This window comes from Leptodactylus fuscus, chromosome 6 (genome assembly GCF_031893055.1).
Source record: "Leptodactylus fuscus isolate aLepFus1 chromosome 6, aLepFus1.hap2, whole genome shotgun sequence".
NCBI classification, from domain to species: Eukaryota; Metazoa; Chordata; class Amphibia; order Anura; family Leptodactylidae; genus Leptodactylus; species Leptodactylus fuscus.
The window spans coordinates 35,166,052-35,185,749 of record NC_134270.1 but is presented as its reverse complement, the minus strand read 5'-3'; the positions used below and the strand labels follow the sequence as shown (position 1 = coordinate 35,185,749).

At 43.2% G+C, this 19,698-nt stretch overlaps 1 protein-coding gene across 4 annotated transcripts in view; it reads left to right on the top strand.

Annotated features, from left to right (window-relative positions):
• ZBTB16 (zinc finger and BTB domain containing 16) overlaps nucleotides 1–19,698 on the top strand; it is a 138,097-nt gene that overhangs the window by 93,945 nt on the left and 24,454 nt on the right. The gene's annotated exons all lie outside the window — the stretch shown is intronic.

Genomic DNA, 19,698 nt, shown 5'->3' with positions numbered 1-19,698 from the left:
TTCTCTCTCTCTCTCTCTCGGTCTCTCTCTCTCTCTCTCCTCGGTCTCTCTCTCTCTCTCTCTCTCTCGGTCTCTCTCTCTCTCTCTCTCTCGGTCTCTCTCTCTCTCTCTCTCTCTCTCTCGGTCTCTCTCTCTCTCTCTCGGTCTCTCTCTCTCTCTCGGTCTCTCTCTCGGTCTCTCTCTCTCTCGGTCTCTCTCTCGGTCTCTCTCTCTCTCGGTCTCTCTCTCTCTCGGTCTCTCTCTCGGTCTCTCTCCTCTCTCGGTCTCTCTCTCTCTCTCTCTCGGTCTCTCTCTCTCTCTCTCTCTCTCGGTCTCTCTCTCTCGGTCTCTCTCTCGGTCTCTCTCTCTCTCGGTCTCTCTCTCTCTCTCCGGTCTCTCTCTCTCTCTCTCGGTCTCTCTCTCTCTCGGTCTCTCTCTCTCTCTCGGTCTCTCTCTCTCGGTCTCTCTCTCGGTCTCTCTCTCGGTCTCTCTCTCGGTCTCTCTCTCGGTCTCTCTCTCGGTCTCTCTCTCGGTCTCTCTCTCTCTCCTCTCGGTCTCTCTCTCTCGTCTCTCTCTCGTCTCTCTCTCTCTCTCTCGGTCTCTCTCTCTCTCTCTCTCGGTCTCTCTCTCTCTCTCTCTCTCTCGGTCTCTCTCTCTCTCTCTCTCTCGGTCTCTCTCTCTCTCTCTCTCTCTCTCTCTCTCGGTCTCTCTCTCTCTCGGTCTCTCTCGTCTCTCTCTCTCTCGGTCTCTCTCTCGTCTCTCTCTCTCGGTCTCTCTCTCTCTCGGTCTCTTCTCTCTCTCTCTCGGTCTCTCTCTCTCTCTCTCTCTCGGTCTCTCTCTCTCTCTCGGTCTCTCTCTCTCGGTCTCTCTCTCGGTCTCTCTCTCTCGGTCTCTCTCTCTCTCTCGGTCTCTCTCTCTCTCTCGGTCTCTCTCTCTCTCTCGGTCTCTCTCTCTCTCTCGGTCTCTCTCTCTCGGTCTCTCTCTCTCGGTCTCTCTCTCTCGGTCTCTCTCTCTCGGTGTCTCTCTCTCGGTCTCTCTCTCTCGGTGTCTCTCTCGGTCTCTCTCTCTCTCTCTCTCTCGGTCTCTCTCGGGGTCTCTCTCTCTCTCTCGGTCTCTCTCGGTGTCTCTCTCGGTCTCTCTCTCTCTCTCTCTCTCGGTGTCTCTCTCTCTCTGTCGGTCTCTCTCTCGGTGTCTCTTTCTTTCTCTCTCTCTCTCTCTCTCTCTCTCTCTCTCTCTCTCTCTCTGTCTCTCTCTCGGTCTCTCTCTCTCAGTCTCTCTCGGTCTCTCTCTCTCAGTCTCTGTCTCTCTCCCTCGGTCTCTCTCTCTCTCTGTTCCTTCCTAGGTCTCTCTCACCCTCTCTCACATATATTTTTGTGTGTGTGTTTTGTTTTTACGTTGGTGGTTTGGGTTTGTTATTGTGCAGCTGGCTCGGTGCCTGCCCTGGGATTCTGCCAGCGCTTTGGTACAGTATGTACAGTGCTGAGAGCCAAGTGTATCATCATGCGAGATTACAGATACATGCTTTTTCTATTTTCCTCCCTGCTCTAATGTAACCGGGTGGAGCAGAGTGCATAATGGGGGCAATGATTTCAAGTGTCCGTATAACTCTCTCCACGGCTGAAGATACAGAGCGGCTCAGATGTACTAACAGTATACATGCTGGACGTTATACCAGGTACAGGGAAGAAAGATTTATTACAGTCTGATACATCAGATTTACTGACTGGACGGAGAGTGAAGTTATGAAAAGATGTGGGGGAGGGGGTCCTGAGAGGTTGACTTTGGCCATGGCAGGGGAACTCTTTGAGAAGACCACCCTTATCCAGACCATATTTCCATTTCTACCATGTATTATACATACGATCTATGGGTGCTCGTCTTCAAGAGGCTTCACTTTGCTTTGTTTCTTTTGATTGTTTTTACTTATACCCCCCCCCCCCCCCCCCCCTATATTTTTACCTTTTTGGGTATGGATAATTTTACTGCCAGCTTGATCTAGTTTGCACAACTTTGTCCCTAACACCTTGGTGACCAATAGTACACTTTACTACTTAAAGTAGGATTCTGATACCTTCTACTTGCGAGAGAAAGACTTCCTCATTATATAAAGGACCCCCCCCCCCCTTTTTAGAAAAAACCCCTTTAGAATCACTCTTGGAAGCGTCCAGATCCCGCTGCATTTTTTAGAAGCCATTAGCACCACATTTTCGCGTATAGGACATGAATAGATGAGGCTCATTAGACAATCGGACAGGTAAATGGATGCCTAATCTGCCTATACATTACTCTATACATTTGTATAATGGCCGGTGAACCAATCGGGGCTGGCACCAGATGTGGCTGAATCCTCAGCATCAGATACGGAGAAGTGAGATCTTGAGCCTACAAGTAAACAAATTAAAAGGAGCTCTGTGTAGTCTTCCCACCCCCTTCCTCCACCTCCCCTCGCCATTGCTTTTGACCACACTCGGTACGCTGTGTTACTCTTCCTTGGCACTCGTATACTCCAGGCATAATGTCCTAATTGTCCCTGTGTCATTCCTTCACAGCGCTGGGTACATTATATTCCTCTATGAGTGGAATGACACAACATGTGTATTTTTGTGTATTGCGCACTAACCGCTCACAAGACTAACTTGGACGAGTGTTCAACTATTTCCTAGCCAGACTCTGCAGAACAGAGAAAAGCATCTTAGGTTTTGTGCCCGCAGAAGGGCGATTGGGTTAATGTTACCAAAGCCTTTATATGTGGAGATATTTGGGTGTGGATTAAGTACTGCATGGTGGGGGTCCTGGGGCTCCGAAATACACAAACTGCATCTAGAAAAGCGCCACAACCTTCCTTTTTTATTTTTTTCCATGATTAGTTGGAGTCTTGGCTACAGACCCTACTGATCACAACATTGGAGTATTATTTTTTCCCCATGGTCACTAGTTTCATGCTCGGGCTATGTTCACATCTGTGTCAATCTCCATCAGAAAACCCAGATGAAGGGGGGGAAAGCGGGCACCCAAAGGACCCCATTATTGTCAATAGGGTCCTTCGGGATTTGTTGCCTTGTCATGCCAAGGACCAGAAGATTCGAGGCAATGGCACAGATGTAAGCACAACCCCCATTACTATGTGCCCACAAAACTCTGCTATAATGCAATAGGATTGTCAGCGAAACCTGAAGAAGGAGCGTCTTCTGAGTGAACAACTAGGCCTGGTTCACATCTGTGCATGGGTTTCTGCTTGCAGCCAGCTTGGGGACCCCCCCGAACAGAAATATATTCTGCATAAAAAAAGCGGTTAACTTAGGAAATCTACAAACCCCATAAACTATACTGGGGTCCGTGTGGTTTCCATACGAAAAATGCAGAGAAAAGTGCTGCTTGCAGGACTTTTCCCTCTACGTTTTTCATGCAGAGAGGTGAACCGGGCCTAATAACTGTGAGCCCCATAGGAGCTAATATGGCTGACCTTAGTAGTTGTCATATAGCTACCTATTGTCCCAGAGCATGAACAGCTTGGTTTAAAGGCTCAGGAGCAGCACTATACAGTCCATTGCGAGGCTTTATCAGATGTATTGCACGGTAGATCTCCTGAGCGAGCGATCGGATCACTTTAAGGGCCATTGGGTACCATCTATTTCCAGATCTCTTATATATAGTATCCTTTGCCTTCGCCTATATGTTTCTCATTAGGTATCTTAGTTGTTCTGGGTAGGTAGCAATATTTTATACAGAAAGTGAGTTTGGTTCATCTTCACCTGGTTGCTGGTTGGCAGTAGACCTGGCCTATATATTGTCATCTGGGGCGCAAGCAACCGACTCTTCCTGCCCCGCGTGAAAAAGGACAAGTTATCCAAAAACCTGGTCTGAACATATATTGACAAGAACCCCAGCAGTCTCATTTGGATGTGCCTACATTTGGTCAGGTCACTAATGAGTTAAGCCGGCCGTAGTAGTTTGGGACTGGGATGTCTCCGTCCTTGCACATCGGCCTGATGCCACCATGTGCAATGTCCATGGCCCGGTGCCACGTCCTCCGCACTCTGATTATATGCCATGTAAGCTAATCATTCATGTGGTATCACTGCACATTAATAGTACACTGAGCCCTGGTTACACAATCCATGTCCTCCCAATCTATATCGTCCTCTGTAAGGATCCCGAATAGTCTGTGCTGCTACTTGTGCTGGAAAGCTACTATGCACGGCCCATGTGTGTGCCAAGTGGCAGACCCCTGTAGGCTACTACTTTACATAGTGTTTCCATGATTTTGTTGCAGCTTTACATGGGACTGCAGATAATCCGTCTCCATTACTATTTAACCCTATGGATGCCGCGCAGTGCTAGCTGCAATATTCACAGATGTAGCAGAGTTGGTTTTATCACTTTCACTCCTTGATAAGGCTTTAGTCCCATCTCCATCGTGAGATTGCACTTGCACATTGCACTATTTCTATAATATGCCACATATTCCCCATGAAATAACATTTCTGGATTATTCTTTATTGCTATAGATGCTCGGTTCCCATTAGCGCCAGCTCTCCGTTATTCTATTCTGGACAGGTATATGAGCCACTAAAATAGCGATCACGGAGCACCATGGACCCCACTGACTATAATGGGGGTCCAATGGTTGTCCCTTGCTATAACACTAAAATTGGTGGATGAAAAAGCCATTCGATTTCAGGCAGACATTGGTGGGATGTGAACGTAGATTGATTTTGATGTTCCTCAGTTATTCCTCCTGGAAATATATTAATTGTCAGCTGGGTGTTACCATTCCCATTTGTCAGAGGGTTGTTTGTCTACACAGGTTGGTATTATGTATTGATACACACCCCTACTCAAAATTTCTAGGAGGAGTAACAGAGGGTCAAAACAGTATAGAGTTAATAGAAGAGATTTCGGACTTATTTTACTAAAATGGATGTGCCGGCACAGGAAAAAATGGCAGCTGTGTAGGACAGGAAACTTTGTGGTTCTAGTATGCCGATGTTATTTGTGATCAGGCGTAGAATTTTTTTTTATTTTTTTTTGTTTCTCGTCTTTATCTGCGTCCGGGTGTAAATGTGTAATATTGTTTATATGTTAATTGTTATAATAAACGTAAATGTTGATGGGACTCCTCGCGGATTGTACACAGCCCTGGGCCAGAGTCTGGCCCTGGGCCGGCACCCCCAGCCTTTTCCCAGAGTGATGTCATGGGCGCACTGGCAGGTCTCGATGTTCTGCCAGCATTCCACAGCGTTTATGATCACTCGCAGATGTGAATCCAAGAACACACTGTACCCAGAGACGAAATTAATGCAGGCTTGAGTGCTGTCCAACCCCGATACAGAGGAGGGACTCGCTCTGGGAGGAGGAGGGGGTGACAGCGCAAACTATTTAATGCTGTTTATAAATTATACACCGCCTGATGAAAAATACATCCCCCTCCCTTCCTCCTCCCTGCCTTTATTTTATCCGTGCCCTGACAGCCGGAGAGAGGCTCAGTGTGGTTTGAGCTCCTGTTTTGGCAGATCTCATAGAAGACATATTTCATAAACTAATACAGGGGGTGATGATTTAACCTGCTAGAAGGTGGAGGAGCCGGGCTGGGGTCTTCGCTTCTCCACCACTTCCCCTCTTTATTACCTTTATGTCTTCTAGACTATTACGTTGACTTTTGTTCTCTCTTTTTAGCCCTAAATGTCTGCTCTCCATTATTCTCTGAGCTGCGGGAACAAGCCGGTAGCTTATGGGCAATTTGTTTGTTTTTTTTTTCGTTTTTTTTTTCAATTTTTTTTTCAATATTTTTTTCAATTTTTTTTTTTTTTTAAGGTTTAGACCTTTTTTTTTTTTTTTTTTTCTTTTTTTTTTGTCTCCCTTTTTCTGCTCTTCTATCCTCTACGTAGACGGTGAACTAAAACTCTTACGTTGCAACCCCTTTTCTTTCAATATGGGGTACACTTTGCAACCTAACATAGGGTACGTTTCAATTTTAACCCTTTTGGAATACAATGGAGATATCCCTCCCCCCACTCTTCAAATGAGGCATATATTAAAATGTGAATAAAAGAAAAATTCCAAATAAAGTGCGGTTTTGACCATTGTATCGTGTCATTCGGTTACCTATTCATGGTATAGATTTAGCATGCAGATACGGTTTTGGCGCGTATATATAAAATATATATATATGTATGTATGTGTGTAAAAAGTCCACAGGTGTTATAAGCCCATGCACGGTTACAATGTTACAATACATAATTCAAAATCTAACTTTTTTTTTTTTTTTTTGTATCAATTTTGTTTGGTCCTATTATTATTGCTATAGTGCAGTGTCATATACAGCAATTTTTATGATCTATATTTATAGGGTCTACATAATTTTTTTTTTTATTTTTTTTTTTTTTTTTTTGGTTGCGTAAATCATGGCATGAGAAGGGTTAACCCACCCATAGTCCTAGGTATGGCAAAAGCATCTCCGCTACTAATGTTTATCGCATGCCCAACAGGCAGCTTGGTTTAAAGCTCTGCGTTGTTGCTAAGTAGCAGCTCTTCTCCCCCCGTCTCCTCCCGCCCGTACTGTAATGGGCTTATTTTGTATTCCATACAGCTCTGGGTCTTATTTTTGTATGCAAGACAAAGTGTTTTGATGGCGGATGGAAGCAGCCTGTGTCTAGAGGCTGTTTGGAGTTTTTATGCTATGTACAGTACACACTGTGCTTTTTGAGCAGAACACAGGCTGTTCAATCCTGCATTGTTTCTTCTCCTCGCTTTGAGAACATCCAGTGGTTAGGACTGGTCTGTCCTGAAATAGTAGAGTTACTATTGCTTTTAATTCTCTTTTTCATTGTCTATTTACCTGCATTCCCTGTGTACGTGACTCCATCTCCAATAATGGGAGGGAATACAATGAGAAGAACCGAACTGACCGATGAGATCCAGATAAAGATTTTTATATAGAATTTTTTATTTTATTTTTAAGAATGAAATGGGTAGTAGTATTGACAAAAAAAAAAAAAAAAAAAAAAATCTGAAAAAATATTTGTTTACCTGTAGATCAATTTCTCAGTGCTTGGGGTGGTCGCTGTCCTTGTCTGGAATCTAAGCAAGGCTCTTATACTTCGTACTATACAGTGACGGACACTATTGGCTCAACACATGCACGTGGGGATCTTGGGGACTCATCAGGTGACAGATCACGTTAGAAAACTTCTACTTAGATCTCTGCCTTGGGCAAATCTTTATCCAATCCTGAAGGATTACCTAGGTAAACTGAACCTGTTGCGTTAAAAATGCAGCCCAATCTGCAAACAGCGGGTTATAGGACAGAAGGAGAGGAGCCGGGTAATATATCGCCCTGTCATCATAGCCCTGCTCATACTGGAGTCCAGTGGGCGGTCCTACTTGCTGACTATGATCTCTGAACACCAAGTACAACCGCCCACTAGACTCCTGAGCATAGAGTGACAGGAATTTTAATAAATGATGTATATAATAAATATCAATCTGCTCTACAACAGACATGCCGACCATTACCATCCCTCCACCTTCTGTCTCTATCCCTCTTCCCTCATAACCTGTAAGCCCTTGTGGGCAGGGCCCTCTATCCCACTGTGCCAGTTGGTCACTATTACTATTATATTTGTTTGGTATGCTTTATCGTATGTAAACCCTCAAATGTAAAGCACCATGGAATTTAATATAATAATGTACAGCACTGTGGTATTAATATAATAATGTACAGAACTATGGGATTAATATAATAATGTACAGCACCATGGAATTAATATAATAATGTACAGAACTATGGGATTAATATAGTAATGTACAGCACCATGGAATTAATATAATAATGTAGAGCAGCACGGAATTAATATAATAATGTACAGCATCATGGTATTAATATAATAATGTACAGCACCATGGAATTAATATAATAATGTACAGCACCAGGGAATTAATATAATAATGTACAGCACTATGGGATTAATATAATAATGTACAGCACAAGATAATTAATGGTGATATATAACTAAACAATAATAATAAATAAACAAAAATAATAACAATGTCCAACTTGGGATGTTCCCTTAAATAATTACAATGTATCTTACATTTACAACTCCAAATATCTATCCTCCCATTTGCCAGGGTCTCCATAGGGGTTGAAATTGCATCACCCCTCTCCCAGTGGACCAAAACAGTAGCTCTGTAGTGTGCCCTGGTAAAAAAGGTCCAAAATTTTATATATATATAACCTTTTTTTTTTTGGGGGGGGGAGGGGGGGATTTTGTGTCCTGACATCTACTTTGAATGTTTGGTGGGTGACATGGCATCTGCCATCATTGGAAGGGTTCATTGAAAAAAACAAGGGTTGTCGGGCATGTCTGGACATATATCATCTGCCACCCACTCAGTTAGTGACCATTAGCTTAAGACCCTGTTGGACAGGACAATTTTTGGGTGTGAGCCTGCCACACCTGTCCTGTCTAATACGGCCGACAATCACCTGGTCAACTTATTTCAACAGGACAAAAAATAATAAATATAAAACTCATTGCCCATTGGCAGATCCTCACCCTGTCTAATAATATCTCTGCTGCTGACCGGTAATGAAAGTATATGTAGGGGGAACAATTGCCTTACCCTTGGTTAGCTGGGTGCCTTCATGAGCGATGGACCCCTCTATGATGCCCATATGTCACAGCCAGTATATAGAAAGCTATTGCTTTATTGAGACACCCCCATGTAAGGAACGTTTCGCATAGTTTATTTACCCTATTTTATTTCTAGAAGAATATTGCTGTTCTAATGGGAGATGCAGATTGTACCGAAACTGTAGAAATTACTCAGACATTTACTTCTAAATGTCTCGCTTGTTCTGGAGAGAAGATTTTATTGCCGCTATGATTCTACAGCAGATTCGCCCTCTTGAGTATTGTTGGGGAATATAGTAAATGGCGTATTACTTGCATGCTCACATTAGGACATGTGGATGGGCAGCCTGGCATGGGATAAAGGACATGGGAGTGTTGCGATCTCTATTGGATGACACAATGTTCCAGGAGATATTCTGAGGTTATACTGTTGGCTTTTTAGTGCCATGTTTTTTGTCATCTGAGATGACACATAGCGGAAACGCCATGGCGGGGCCTTAGTCTTAAAGGGGTTATACGGGCTAAGGTTAGACTATCTATATCAGATTAGTGGGGTCTGCCACTTGCCACCCCCATCGATTAGCTGTTGTCAGCAGCTGATGTGCAGAGAATGTTGCAGGAAGCAAACAGTGCCATCCTTTATAGTGGCCAAATGGAGTCACTGCAGCTTAAGCTCCATTCAAATGCTGTAACCTGGTCTGACCTGTACTCTGAGAACATAGCTTTAATTCTCATCTTCTAGATGGTCTGACCAAGGTGTGCGGAGATTTGTGTCAGACTATATGCACATAGCAGTGCTGGAAAACTGCCATGAAAAATGAATCTGTTGCTTTTTAGTGGCCGCTTTGCATCTGTCTTGCATACGTTTCCACTGATCCTTCCTAGACTGAAGTCTATTGAAGAACCTGTGACAATGGAGAAAAACCGGAAATGTCGCAGGTTTGACTGATTTTGATGGGGCTTTTCACATGTCTGTTAAAACAATGCGATTTTATACCTGTCATAACACTGTCACGGTTGTGTGCCTATAGCCTTACACGGTCCCTATTGTAACCCTCAGTGATGACATATCAGACTATAGCAGACCTTTTTATTTCTGATATGTCTCGTATAGGTTGATGAGCGCGATAAAACCACCCGCCCCAAGTGCTCCAAACTGATGCATGTGCCCATTATTATTCTGTCCGCTATTGGATCATCCACTGTTTTGCCCGAAACGCGTAGTGTTATTCTTCGACTTTAACTGGACCAGCGCTGATTCCTCAAGTTTTGTGGGACTCATCCCATCATTGGATTTCTGTGACGTGAGGCTCTTACTAGGTAAAGGAAGCAACCAACTTCTTTAGAGTCCGGGTTCCCATTGGGAAACACCTTTTATGCCTTTACAGTAGTTGTGAGTTTATCACAACTTTATAAGGTGAGAACCTTTTCATCTTCTGGACGGACGGACAAGGTGTCACTCCCCTAAAACATCAATGAAGCTTGGGTGGCCATGATCCAATTGTCCTTCCTTGACCAGTTTTGGAGCACCCCAGAAGACTAGTTGTTCAGATCCTTGCGTTTCTCCATATTTTTCCCATTTCCATCTAAAGCTGACAGTGAATGCTACTTACTGATAGATCTCATGTCACTAGCTATGGTCCATATATGAAGCCTGAGCGTTGCCACTATGATGCTGAACTACCGTGTACAGGCAAAGCTTTGTTCCTTGTTCAGTGTCCCGTCATTTGGAGGTCAGACGATCTAACATATGACATTAACTACACTAGTCGGCTTACATGCACAGATCAATGTCAGGCTGTCACTACATGGCGACTGGACATACAACATTAAATTATATACCAGTCACAAGACTAGGAAATGTTTTTCTGTCTTGCCTTCCACTGGCTGTCTCCTTGGATTTACGTGACTATTTTTGCCCGCGTCTTGCTTGTAAGTCTTGTGTGTTTTGCAACCTGATTAGATACTGAAAAATATTGTTCATGTTACAAGTGAGTCCCAGTCCTGCACCAGCTACACTGAAGGCTGTCATGGCATGTTCTATCCTTTGCAGTATTCGGCTGCTTTTACATTATCCATTTTTGGACTAGAAAACGTTGTATGTGTTCGTGTATTTCCGTGTCCAGTCTCATCCATGTGTCATTTGTTCTCATTTTTGGATGCCTTACGCTGGGTTCACACGGGAGTGGTTTTTTTTTTTTTGGTTTTTTTTTGGACCTGATTTTGAGGCAGTGGTCACCTCAGAATCCGGTCCAAAACACGGCTAGCCACGACTGGATGCTGATACAATGCACCGGCATCCAGTTGCAGCATTTCACTCCGGATTAGGCCCAAATGGATGGGCTTATTCAGGGGGGAGTGTCGTGAGGCGGACATTCATGGCTGATTCAGCCGTGGAATCCACCTGAAGAAAAGGTATGTTGCTTTTTTTTTCTGCGAGCGCGAACAAACCGGAAATGACCATCTCCCATTGATTTCAATAGGAGGTGGTTTTTAGAGACTGATTTTGACACGGATTCCGCGTCAAAATCCGGCCCAAAAAACCCCATCTGAACCCGGACTTGCGTTATGTTCCTACGTGGGAAAAGGTCGCGGAAACCTTTTCCACCGTGTGAACATTCTGCGGCGCTCGCCAAGATGGATTACCGATGTAACATCAGCATTCTGTTGCGGCATCCTGGTCCTGTATAGTCCCCAATGAATGGGCCTACACTGGAGTGTGTCTTGAGCCACGGACACCGCAGCTGATTCAGTTGCGGTACCCACGGCAAAATCGGGCATGTAGCTTCTGAAGTCAATGGAAGCCGTTTTTTGGCAGCGGATTTTGACGTGGATTCTGTGTCCAAAATTCGCTGCCAAAAAAACTCCATGTGAACTAGCCCTTAGTATCTTGTGCTACATGTTGGCTCATGGGCTGCAATACAGCCACTTACAAAATGGAGCAAAGTGGAGTTTCTTCGGGGCAGGATTTACTGTCTAAAAGCAATGTTGTCTTAGTTGCCCATAGCAGTCAACGTCGGCTGTGTTGTGATTGGAAGAGACCATTTTGCTTCCAAACACTGTTTGTTGGATGTGACGTCTGCGTCTGAGTCTTCGTCATGGTCTTCCTAAAATCTGACGAAAAAGTTCGGCACGCACAACTTCTTAATACAGTAACGTAGACTTAAAAAAATGGACAACTGACGGACCCATTGGCCACTGTACTTACTGCTTTAATGGTCTGCCTGTCCGTTGTTCTGATCCTTGTGTGAACCTAGCGTCAAACTGTCCACTTTATTTGGAGTGTCACATAAAATAATGTTGCATCAATAAAATACTTTTGAGACTTTGGGACAAAATTATTCCATTTTTAGCTACCGTGAAATAACGACAAATAATAAATCTACTGGTGATAAATCTGAACCCAGCTCATCATCTCCGATAACCTCATGCGGTAGTAATCTTCTGGAATATTAACAATATGCGGCTTTTATTTGCCGAGTGGCTAAATGCCACCTACCTATACAGAGTTCTCGATATAGTAAAACTATAAGATTCCTTGCGCAAGTCCCCCGCATTAGGGCCACCGTTTCTCGCCAGGCAGAAATGCGCTAGCGCGTTCTGCTATCGTATTAATACAGCCTCGCGTTTTATTGCCCGCTATTAATGAATTTGTCTTCACACCCTTCAAGCTACCAAATGAGATCATTGCTCCTCCTCGTCCTCTGAAGGGTTAAAACACACGCACTCCCAAAGTGGATGCTCCACATGGTCACGTTTTTAGAGTTGGGGTGGGCAAGCGACTGTTTAGGGAGGGGCAGGCGAGCTCTGTCTGAAACCCCAAAGAACAAGATAAATTTAAAATTGTAATTGGCCGACTTCCACCGGCTCGCGGCTCTTTTAATGAGTCATAATAACTTCATTTAAAGCCAGCTGAGCAGAAAATAGATTGGAAAGAAGCCGGGGGCCATTATGGATTTCTCTATGTGCGTGTGTTTGACAGCTTCTGTTGTAGACAGTCGTGCAAGAGAGACATATTTATTAAAGCTCGTGGATTGGAATATAGGTGTGATTTAGTAATCATGGATGCCTGTACTAGGTCTAGACTAGGAGACTATTGATTCTGCTCCGCTTCTAAGGTTTTTCTTCAAAAGATACTTTAGATATGAAAGAACATTGGGGTTAATATATACAGTGGTTACTGCTTGTGATGCCGCAGATTGACTTTGTGTATATGTTACATACAGAATTACTGTCACAATGACTGTAGGTATATTATATACAATCTATATTAGGCTATTGCTGCAAAGCATACATCTCAATCTACACATTGCAGAAAAAGTCAAAAACTCATGCACTTTTTTAAAAAAACGTGGCATGTCAATTTTACCTGTAGAAATGCGTGAGTTTACTCTATAGATTTAATAAGGGAGAAAAGAAAAACGCAATACGTTCTGCAACATGGACCCTTAGCTTAAAGGGGATTTCCAAGCAAATGATATCAATGAACTCTCCCTAGAATAGATCATCAATATCAGTGGACCATGCCGATCACAGCTACTGTACAGCACACTTGAGCTGGAAGCAGATGGCTCTTCTCAGTTTAGCGACTGGTCTCCATTCACTTGTATAGGAGTTGTAACTTGATGCGGCCATTATACAGAACACGGCTATCTGCTTCCAGCTCTGTTCTCTGTATAGTGGCTAGTGAGAGCAGCTGATCAGTGGTGGACTCCAGTTTCAGAACCCCATTGATCTGATTTTGAGGTCCTGTTCTATGAATCATTCATCTGTACCATTTGCTTGGAGAATTCCTTTGAACCCGACGTTGATAACTTTCTGCCGCGTGATATGTTATCTTGGAATCCAACAAAAGCCATTGAAGGAGTCAGATTGCTGTTCTGTTAGCTCGGTATATGTACTTACACATGTTAGTCATATTTACAAGTCCTCTGGCCACTTCACGGAAACTTCTTTTAAAGAGGACCTGGCACCGATTCTGGCATGTCAATTTTACGACCTGTGCAAAAATGGTTATGAATAAATTGACAAGTGGGTGTTACTAGTTGGACATGTATGCCTATATAGTCTGACGTTAGCCCACGCTAACCCTTAGGGTGGTATTTCATTGGTGTGGTGTGGACACTCGCTGGCAGGGTTGTACTAATCTATGCATCTAAGATGACCCTATAGGTTCAATATGTATCCATCGATCGCACAGATTTGTTAGACTATTCGTTATTAAATTCTTGGTGCCGGGTCCTTCAGCTAACAATTTCTTACGATTACCAAATTTGGAGTCTGGAAGGAATTTTTCCCATTAAATGATAATAATTGGGATCTACTTTTGTGGATTTTCTCTGGATCACCATTGCAGTACAATATACTGGACTGGCTGGTGATACATCTTTTATCTAGTGTTGCTACCTCTTACCATATTACACATGATCAAACTACCGCAATATCCTCCCTTACGTATCTAGTAAATGGGTATGGCTTTGTTTTAGGAATCTCGATGGCGACCTACAAGCTGTTATCTTTCATTGTTGATCCAGATTAAGAACCGTAAAGTAATAGTTAATGGCCTGTTGCTGTATACAGGTAACCTATCTATTTGCACGCTTTAATGGGACAGCCGAGGAAGAATTTCAGGATGTTTGCTGATGTCACGCAACAATAGGTTTGCCAATGACTGATGTCACTCTAGATGATATATAAAAACCCTCTTGTGCCCCGGTGTTTCTTCCGGAACCTCCCTGTGTGTGAGTGGTTGGCAGTTTGGGGACAGTTTGTACCAGGTCACTGGCTCCTCTCCCAGCAATAAATCTACCTGTTAATATATTTAGAGTTTCAGTGACACAGTGCATGGCAAGCGCACTCTTAAATAGCCAATACTTGGCAGGACTCTACAGTCAGCCTGCAATGTGCTAAATGCAGCCAGCGTGCTTAACTGATTCACTGCCAGATCTGCTCATCTATAATCTGGATATAAAAATTCTATTTGGGAAATGGTATACCTTTGGAAATATGCAACTTTTCATTGGATTTTTATTTTTTCCCTTAAAGGGGTTGTCCAGAATTGGTAAAATGAGGTTGCTCTCTTCCATACGCAGTAATACATCTGCCCATGTATTGTTGTATGGCAGATCATCCTTCAATACCAGACATAACCCATGGACAGATGTGACCCTGTTTCTGGATTAAAGCAGCCCCTTTAAGAACTAGTAAATTAATCCTGGTTAAATGTGATGACCAGTCAGTGAACTCTGACCCCAAAAGATCATATGTTACTATTAGGGTTGAGCGAATGGGATCGGGAAAGATCGGATCCCGATCGGCGATTGAGCAAAGTTCATGATCGCGATCAGCTGGAAAATGATCGAAAATCGGATTTTGAAATCTCAAGATCGGCTCAACCCTACTGTGTATATATAATATACAATTAGGGTTGAGGGATCGGTATTGGGAAATACAGGATTCCGATCGGCGATCAAGCAAATCTCACGATCGGGATTGGCTGGAAAATGATTGGAAATCGATCCTGAAATCTCAAGATTGGCTCAACCCCAGTTACTATTGAGATTAACTTTTGTTTTATTAACACAACTGTATGGCAGCCATTGACCTTCATCCATTGTAAAGTTCCCCAATTTTTGGTAAGCTCATACTGTTTTGTGTCTACAGCTCTTATGCTGGTCTGTGTGTTTCCATGGTTACAGACTACCATCAAACCTGTATGTAGTCAGATGCTGAAGTCTAAAAATCAGGAGTGTGAATAAGACATAAGAGCTGGTTCACATCTGCTTTTCGGCTTGGGGATCCCCCGAACGGAATACAGAACGCATTGGCAAGCAGTGAGCTTTATGAAAGCACATGGACCCCATAATGGGGTCCGTGTGCTTTCCACGCGCTGTCCACACGGAACAGAAAAGTAGTTAATGTTTTACTTTCCTGTCCGCACTACTCGTGCAGACGCTGTGCGAAAAGCACATAGACCCCATTATAGTCTATGGGGTCCATGTGCTTTCACCACTCACTGCTTGTCAACACATCTAATACAGCATTATCCTAAGTAGACATCGCCTTTTACTGAGCTTAGTTTACAAATGTGCTTTTCACAAGACACCTGCCTATGTGGAATCCTTCCATTGTCTTAGTTACTAGCGATACCAGTTTTTAGTTATCACAAGACGATTTTAAGGAGTTTGTCCATAAAGTGACATCTTAAACTGTGAAAAGTTGAGTATTGCCTTTTGAGTAAACATGCCCCTAAATGCTCGCAGGTTGGCGGTGTTAAATCCATCAGGGATGACAGACATTTCCTTTCTTTTTAATGTTTACTTTGGTGAAGGCAAGCCCTGACTGGATTTTGTGATGTGACTGTGTTAAAGCCAACAGGCTTCCAAAAAGTTGAAGTGAGCCCATTCATTATAAAATCACAACATTCCTGAGTAATAAAGATGGCGCTCCCATATCTGTAGTATGGATTGTGCAATGTCAATATTGCATATTGTGCCGTCTTCACATCTTCATGGACTATTGCGCAAGTATTCGATGCACCTAGAACGTTGCTTTGTTATAATGAAGGCTGAAAACTCTGGAACGTATAAATTCTAGATCAAGAGGGAATAGGCTGGAAATCTGGTATATGGAGGTCGATAAGCAGCGGAAATATAAAATTTGCAAGTAGAGGGAAAAAGACCTGGGCCTTGGAAGGTAGAAGAAAAAACAAAGTGGGCTAAAAATTATATACCGTATATAGTTTTCTTCTCCTCTCCCCATATTCTTTACTTAATATACATACAGACTTCAGCTATGGGGGAAATGCGGAGGAACTTCTAAACCCCGGAATCTTAAGTAGAAATGAATGAATGGAATATACCACAGGCTCCAAGTGGTAAGGTGCCCCATTTGCATAGTGTTGCCCAATACGGTTTAGCATACAAAGTGGGTCATGGAGTTTTTCCCACAAAGAATAGCTAGGTATTCTGAGATGAAGATATTAGGTCCTTAGGATAGGTGACCAATATCAGATTGGGAGCGATCCAACATCTGGCACCCCAACCAGTCAGCTATCCCGAAGAGTGAAGCGGCCTCTTTACTGCTTGCAATGCAGAGCCCCATACATTGCATAGTAGCCGTACTTTGTATCGCAGCTCAGCCCAATTTACTTCAATGGGACCAATGAAGATATCACTGGTTAGCGAAGTGGTGATCATCACTGCCACTTAAGCCAGCTGATCTGTGAGGGTCCCGGGTGTTGCACCATGACTCCTGGAAAAAACCTTTCTGAAGCCATGTATTTATTTATTTTTTTTATTTTTATTTTTTTCTTCTAAAGTGTATATGATACCTGGAATCCTATATAAAAAGGGCCCACTTGGGACCAATTTGTGTCTCAATGGTCTCAAACCTAGGTATTAAGTATTCCTACTCGGTCATGTGTGATTGTTCTGGATGGAGAGCGGCTTGAAAGCTGAAGTCGGACACCTCTGGCCGCACTTTCTTCCCTAAGAACAACAGGATTGCATGGGCCAACCAGTAATATACATTAGCTGGTTAACTGGTCCCACCCGAAATGGCTACTCTACCCAATCAGCAATCATGCACCCCCAATAAGTGCTACTCCACTTTTTTTTTTTTTTTTCTCTATTCTCACCTTTGTTAATTCCATCACCCAATATGCTAATTTAACTATCTGTGAGGTTGACGTTGGTCATCTGTCTACAGCCCACCTGATAGACCACCTGCATATTGAGTATTAAACTAGAAACCTTGGTTGCTCAAGAACGGTGGGGACCATGGAAAAAATTCCAAGTGTGCAGGAATGGGTGGGGCAGCGCCTATTCAGACATGTGGAGGTGGTGAAAGATCTGCCTTTAAGAATGGGAGTTATAAAAATGAGAAACTTTGATTAGGTAAGACGGGCATTATTGAGCTGGGTCTTTGTTCCTGTCCCCAAACCTAAGGTTGAGGGGCAAGCTAAGATCTGGTAGGTACGTGCCAATCAGTCCTTATTTGTCATGCGAATGATACCGATGTTCTAGGTTTGTAAACAAGTAGCATAATGCAATTACGTAGCTGCCGTAAATTATAAATGTGACCCATCCGAAATTGCGCACATGTTGTCCTGGCTTGCTACTTTTAATTATGAAATGAAATAAAAAAATAACCTTGAAGCTCTTCCTGTATTCACTCCTTCTCTGCTCTAGTAGCTCTTCCCCCTCCTTGTTTTGTTGACAATGATATAAAAAAAAAAAGTGCGGCTCAGGGAACACTCCGTACTTGCTATTTGAATTTGGCAGGCAGGGGCTGTTCCTGTACTGATAAGGAGTACTGTAAATAAGACTGTACAAAGAGCCTGCCATAAAGCAAGCTCTGTCTGTACTCATTGTTCTCTCTTCACTGGCTGGTGTGTATGTATTTTTTTTTTTTTTTTTTTTTTTTTTTTTTCGGAAGACTGTTTTGGAACACAATGTTCTTCCTAGTCAGACCGAACATGCACATCTTGTTAGCAAATTGCCAGCATGTTTATTTTTGAGATCCTCTGGAATTTTTATGACTATTATTAGGATGATGGCTGTTTATTTTATTTTTATTTTTTTTGGGAGGGGGCATGTAAGACGCATGCATGATATGTCCAAATAGATTTTTTTTTTTTCTGTTTTTATGATCGCGTCCTAAAAGGTTTAAGGCACAGTCTACTTGGACAGAGAAACTGTATGCTGGCACAGCAGTCATGTTGGAAGTATGGAGAAGAAGCCCATTTCTTAGTGAACTTGCATTGTACTTGATGCAGTTCGAGAGTGTACCTCTCTTTTCACCAGACCAAGGTGTAACGGACACCATTGCTGTAGGAGCATGGCCAATATGGGGCTATGGTTCATTGGACTCCCCCCTTCCCCGGTGGAAACTACTTTTGACTTGCCATCCAATCATCCATCAACAAGATGTGCTTGTGTACTTATCATCTGGATTGTCAACTTCCATTGCCCATTTTGTATCAAGGACTCTTAGGTCATTTTAGTTAACCCCTTAGGAACAGAGCCTAGTAGAAAGTGGTCCCATAGCCTTCTATTGCTCCTAAGGGACCAATATAGTGTCAGTGCTAGGACCCACCAAGGCATCTTCTGAGGAGCAATTTAACCTTATACATGGTAGCCTTCACCAACCATAGGTCTCAATTAGAAGGTGTGACAAAGCGGTCTATAATTCCTTATTAAAGGGAACATGTTAAAGGGGTATTCCCACGTCGCATACTCACCAGTCTTCACTACTGTAAAATCTTCTTTCTTCCTGGTTTCTTGCGTCATTTGGTGGGCAGGGTTTCATATGCAACCTGCCATTTAGCTCCGCCCCCAAAATAGTGCGTAGCTCCGCCCACCACATGATCCTATGGGAAATGAAAGCAGCTCCTCTCCCCTATCTGAGAGCAGGAAGGTCACGTGGTGTAGACACAGAAATAGCTACAGACACATGCTCACTCCCTGCACTTAGCCCCTCCTCCCTCCCCCCTGAGAGCAGCAGACACATCACTTGACTCATGAGCAGATAAGTCAGGGCTGTGTCAACAATGAATTGAATAAAGTAAGATAGTGGACAAACAAAGCAGTTTTGCTGAAGCAATGTATTTAGGAAAAGTCTTACATCCACATTAGCAAGCAGTATAGATAGGATCCTTGTGATGGGACAACCCCTTTAAGTTGAAAAAGCTGCTGCACCTGTAGCATGTTATAGAGCAGGAGGAGCTGAGCAAACTGAGACATAGTTTCGTATGAAGATTCAGTAGAACGTTAACGAGTTAGTTTCCTATTCCTAATTGTCAAGTGGGTGGTTCCCACAAAACTGCTAGTCTCCTCCTGCTCTATAACATGCTGCCCACATTGTTAACCCTTTACATGTACCTAAAGTATACCCATATTTAGAGTTGAGAGCCCTTTTCCTGACAAACTAGCCATCCCTAATACACTCTCTGTAGTCCTATAGATTCTAGTATACTAATGTGTAGCCATGGAGCGCCCCCTGTAATGAGCGACTATGGGTCTCCGCCTTAGTTAATGGGTTATATTTGGGATTCCTCTGCAGGTGCACCCATAATCTTTGT